The following is a 6000-nucleotide window of genomic DNA, read 5'->3' as shown; positions in this document are numbered from 1 at the left end:
TGCAAATATAAATATTTTTTAAGTATTTTTTTATTATTAAAAGTAATATACGTGTTCTATTTTTTATTCATCTGTTTAAATTTTTTTTTATCATATAACAATGTTATAAGATATCACTATAATATGTGAAAAAGAGAGAGAGGGAATATACTTTGACTGTAATAAATGTTGAAAATATAACTTTTATATCTCCATTACAATTTATCTTACAAAAGATTAAAATAAAATCATATCCTGTAATAATATTAAATTATATAATATTTATCATATATTATTACATATAATGTTTAATATTTACCCAACAATATTTTTCAGCAAAAAAGGTTTTATTTGAGTTTTATAGTGTACAAATGATGATATACAGTTTTATGAATTTGTTTAGTTTTAAGTACTAAAAAGATTTTAAGATGTAAACAAATCATAATTTATGATACGCTGTTGTTGAAATAACACCGTGTAAAACTGTATGCCACTATTTCACGCCGGAAAGAGAGAGGACGCCGAAGGTGGAGGGGACGCCGGAGGACTACGTTCACTGCTGGAGGGGACGCCGGAGGGAATAGAGGGCCGTTGCTGTACGTCGGAGAGAGATGAGGGTCGCTGTAGGCGGATGACATGTCGAAGAGAGAGAGAGAGAACATCTGAGGTGTAGGGGACGTCACGGCCGCTGCTGGAGGGGACGGAGAGAGAGAGAGAGTGGAGAGTGCTGCTGGACGGGCCCCGAAAATGGAAGGACGTTACTGGGGAGAGAGAACTGCTGCCTGCTGGAAAGATAGTGAGTGAGAGAGAGAGAGAGAGGTGCATGAGAGAGTGAGAGAAGAAGTGTTTGGGCGGGCGGGCTGCTACATTGGGCTGCGTAAAATCAATTAAATATTTTTTTTTCAATTATCCAATAACTTTGTTCACTGCCTTCAAGCTAACGGTGGATGACGGTGGGTAAACTTACCTCAGTTAAATGGGGTGCACAAAATCGCACTCCACTCTTCTAGAGTCTCCCTCCATTCTTTCCGGCGACCCCTCCTCCAGCAGCGGTGTCTCTCCACCTTTGGCGTGTCGTCTGCCTCCCGCCATCGTTGGAGAACGGCCATTCACCTCCCTCCAGACTCTGCTTCACAAGTACCAAACAAATGTATATCTTCTTCTTAATTGTTCCCATCCACTATCTCAACTTCATCTTCTTTCTTCTTCCAAACCTCCCTTCTTCTCCCATGGCCTCTGCCTTGTTCTTCACACCTACCATCCAAGGTCTCAAACCCCTCAACAAGCCCATCGACTCCTGTATCTTCCAAAGTAATAAAAAATTTTCTTAAAAAAATACCTATATTTCCTTAACTCTATTAGGCAAAGAATTTATTTTTTGGCATGGGTATATATTATTATTATTAAAAAATACCGATATTTAATTGTTTAACTCTATTTAATTATTAATATCATATTTGGCCGTAAAGTAATTTTATGCAAATATAAATATTTTTTAAGTAATTTTTTATTATTAAAAGTAATATACGTGTTCTATTTTTTATTCATCTGTTTAAATTTTTTTTATTATATAACAATGTTATAAGATATCACTATAATACGTGAAAAAAAGAGAGAGAATATACTTTGACTGTAATAAATGTTGAAAATATAACTTTTATCTCTCCATTACAATTTATCTTACAAAAGATTAAAATAACATCATATCCTGTAATAATAATAAATTATATAATATTTATCATATATTATTACATATAATGTTTAATATTTACCCAACAGTATTTTTCAGCAAAAAAAGTTTTACTTGAGTTTTATGGTATCCAAATGATGATATACAGTTTTATGAAATTGTTTAGTTTAAGTACTAAAAAGATTTTAAGATGTAAACAAATCATAATTTTTGATACGCTGCTGTTAAAATAACACCGCGTAAAACTGTATGCCACTATTTCACGACGCAGGAAAGAGAGAGGACGCTGGAGGTGGAGGGGACGCCGGAGGACTGCGGTCGCTGCTGGAGGGGACGCCGGAGGGAGTAGAGGACCGTTGGTGTATGCCGGAGAGAGAGGAGGGTCGCTGTAGGCGGATGACATGTCGGAGAGAGAGATAGGACATCGGAGGTGGACAGGACGCCGCGACCGCTGTTGGAGGGGACGTCGCGGCCGCTGCTGGAGGAGACGAAGACAGAGAGAGAGAGTGGAGAGTTGCTGCTGGACGGACGCCGAAAGTGGAAGGCCGTTGCTGGAGAGAGAGAGCTACTGTCTGCTGGAAACAGAGTGAGTGAGTGAGTGAGTGAGAGAGAGAGGTGCATGAGAGAGTGAGAGAAGAAGTGTTTGGGCGGGCTGCTACATTGGTCTGAGTAAAATTAATAAAGTATTTTTTTTTCAATTTTCCAATAACTCTGTTCACTGCCTTCAAGCTAACGGCGGATGACGGTGGGTAAACTTACCTCAGTTAAATGGGGTGCACAAAATCGCACTCGGGTCGAGCATAGAATTTTCCTTTCTTTTCCCTCTTTTCACTGTTCACTGCTTCTCGACGTGGTCTTGCGATTTTAACCCTTTTTTTTTTTTCAATGACCTAAATGTTCAGATTCTCACTTAATTTTAGAAGAGATTGGTTCCTTCATAATTCGGATTTCAAGTAAATCAGATGGGACGGTAAATTTATATATTTTTAAATAGACATGTGATCAATTTTTCTTAAATAAATTTCTTTTATCTCTACCAAAAATTAATACCCTCCCACTCTTAAAAAAATTTAAGAATCTTATCAAATTTTTCTTTAAGCTTCTGCGACTGCTTCTCTTCTTCTTTCACTTATTGCTTTTGCTTCAGAATTCAAAACGTCTTCTCATTTTTATGTTATTTGTATTCAATCCATGCGATTGTAGACTCTCCTATTTGGATAATGCTACACGAACTGAAAGTTGGACAACTTGGTGAACAACCCAATTTTTTTTATATTTTATATCTAAATTTTGAATGCTCGCTCATGTTCTCCTTCCTCCCCCCTCCCTCCCTCTCTCTTTCTCTCTTTCTCTTTCTGCTTCCCCTTCTCTTGCCTCATTCCTCTAAATTTTAAATGCCCGCTCATGTTCTCCTTCCTCCCCCCCCTCTCTCTCTCTCTCTTTTTCCTTCCCCTTCTCTTGCCTCATTCCTCTGCCTCCGACGTCTGCCTTCGTCTACCTCTGCCAGCCTCCATCTGCCTCTGCCTCCGCCTCCGCCCGTCTCCGTCTACCTCCGCCTCCATCTGCCTTTGCACGCCTCCGCCTCTGCCTCCGTCTGCCTTCGCCTCCGTCAGTCGTCCACCTTCACCTCCGTCAGTCGTCCGCCTCCGCCCCTCTCTCTCTCTGGATCTTTTGTTCTTACCTGTCGCTTCTCTCCTATCGCCGTCCACCTCCGCCGCCAACGCTTCATCTCTCTCTCTGGGCCTCCGTCTCCAGCAACGCCTCTAAATAAATAATATATTTTGGTTTAAAAATATTTTTATGCTGTTATTTATTTGTATAACATGAAATAAAATACTATAATTTTATACAACTTTACATATAATTTTTTATTTTTGTAAAATGTTACATATAATTTGACTTTTATTTTTTTTATGATGACTAGTGAATGTCAACTATCCATTCATTTTTTCTGTTCAGTGCCTATCTTGTAAGATTTTTATCATCTCGTAGAATAGAAATGTTGCATTTATATGCAAGCGTGTGGATGGTCTTGGATTTGGATGACAAGTAGTAATAAGCAAATTTTGTGATTCTTTGCCTGAAAAGCACATTTCAATACAACACAATAAATATTAAAATGATAAATTTCCCCTACTTATTAACTATATATTCAAATGAATTGAGAATTGTTGACTTGAATTCCATTATATAGACATTCCAGTAGGCCTTTCTTTCAAGGCAAATATATGCTTCCAAAGTATGCATATTTGTCGAAAGCTGAGTTAATAAAGATATCTATATGCATTCTATTGTTAAGGGATAATCATAACTATTGAACATATTTTAAAATATTTTGATCTTTAGTGACCTAAATATGAATTTCAATAAATATTATTTTTATAAAATAATCAAATAAATATATAATTATATATGAAAAATAACCTTTAACCAATCCTCCTCAAATAGATATTTTCTTCACATATCATAAACGGTAATAAATACATAAATAATTTGATTAATTCCCGAAAAAAAAACTAATAACAAAGTATGAAATCTGCTTTGTAAAAATAATATAAATAATATTTTCTACTCTAACTATCAAACATACAACCAAAATAAATCATGTTATTTAATTTTCATTTCAACAATCAAATTATTATAAAAAAACAACAAAAGTAAACAAAAAAAAGAAAAATATATAAATATACGTAAATATGTAAATGGTGCGGTGCAGATGGGGGCTCAACGGTGGCGGTCCGAGCAACGGTGTGGTGGGTGCGGGCGGCGGTGGAGGGTCTTTGTGGCGGACGAGTGGGGGCGACCGGTTGGGGGGGCGATGGCGGTTCGAGAGGCGGTGTGAGGGGCAACGGTGGTCTGTGGCTGGTGGTGTGGGTGACGGCTGTGTGAGTGATGGAGGGAGAGATGACGGCGGTGTGAGCGGGGGGCGACGGCAGGCGGTGTGAGCCGCGTTGGCGGAGGAGACGGTGGCCAATAGAGAGAGAGAGAGAAAGAGAAAGTGAGTGAAAGAAAATGCAGTGAGGTTGAGCTAGCCCAACAGAGAGCACAGAGAGAGTGAAAAAGCAGTGAGCATAGAGAGAGTGAAAGATCTGGGAGAGTGACAGAGGGAATGAGAGGTGAGAGTGAAAAGAGGGTGTCTCCATCAAGGCTAAAGTAGTCTTTTACCCTAAGGGTTAAAATAGTAATTTTGATGGAGTTGTTCACCAAGTTGTTCAACTTTCAGTTCGTGTAGCATTATCCCTCCTATTTTCCTTTCTTCCAGATTTATCTGTTCCGCCTCCACTTCCGTGCATGTTTAATTTTCAGATTTATATATCGAGTAATATTTTATTTTTTATCTAAAAAATCCTACGGGAATGAATATTTTTTTACCAAAAATTATAATAATACAATAATGGTAATGTAAATTGTATTTAACCAATAAAAATATTAATAATTTGAAACAAAAAACATCTACCAAACAACTTTCCCGTTTCCCCCTCCCTCCAAAACCCTATAGCTGCGTTTGGTATATAAAATGTGATTTATATTATTAAGAATTTAATTGAGGGGAAAGCGATTTTCATATTTAGTATAACAAATTTGAGAGAATGCGGCTTTCTGATGCGAAACATATTCTCATGTTTTATAGGAATTTTACTTCTCCACCATTATCAGACTTAAAAAGGTTACTTTTTTATATATAGTATGTTTTGTGTATATATATATATATAATTCTTTTCAAAATTTCCCTCCATTGAAGTGATCTTTGAGCAAAGTTATTACTATGATTTTGTCATATTTGTTATGTTATTTTAAAATTTTTGGTATTATTAAAAATAAATATATAATTATATTTTTTTTAAATTTTGTTATTACGTGGTTCTGTCACATACATATTTAAATATAATATTTTGAATTATTAATATTTAATAAATATCTTTTATGAACACAATTTGTATCATAAGAATAACTTCAAGGGGAGTGTTATTCGAGATGTCATCCCCATAACTGTCAAAATGGTACTCTAGATTAAAAAAATTTCACTCCAATGAGAGTAACATCTAGGGTTGTAAAATGACAACAATTTTCTTGCGGTGCCCTTTTTTCAATCTCTGGAGAGAGAAAAGAGAGTGTTATTTCCAACGATAAAATTTAATGGCTCTATTTCAACTTCTTTAAATATATAGATTATCTAAAATAAGAGTTTTAGGCAAGGCAGGTGATGGAGTAAGAGAGAGACAGAGAGGCAACGAGCAACGGAGGGTCGGAAAGGTGATTCGATGAGGGCGAGACAGAGGTCAAGGTCCCGACACTGACGAGCAATAGAGTGAGAGAGGCAGAAAACGAGG

This window comes from Diospyros lotus, chromosome 10 (genome assembly GCF_014633365.1).
Source record: "Diospyros lotus cultivar Yz01 chromosome 10, ASM1463336v1, whole genome shotgun sequence".
NCBI classification, from domain to species: Eukaryota; Viridiplantae; Streptophyta; class Magnoliopsida; order Ericales; family Ebenaceae; genus Diospyros; species Diospyros lotus.
This window is presented reverse-complemented; position numbering follows the sequence as displayed.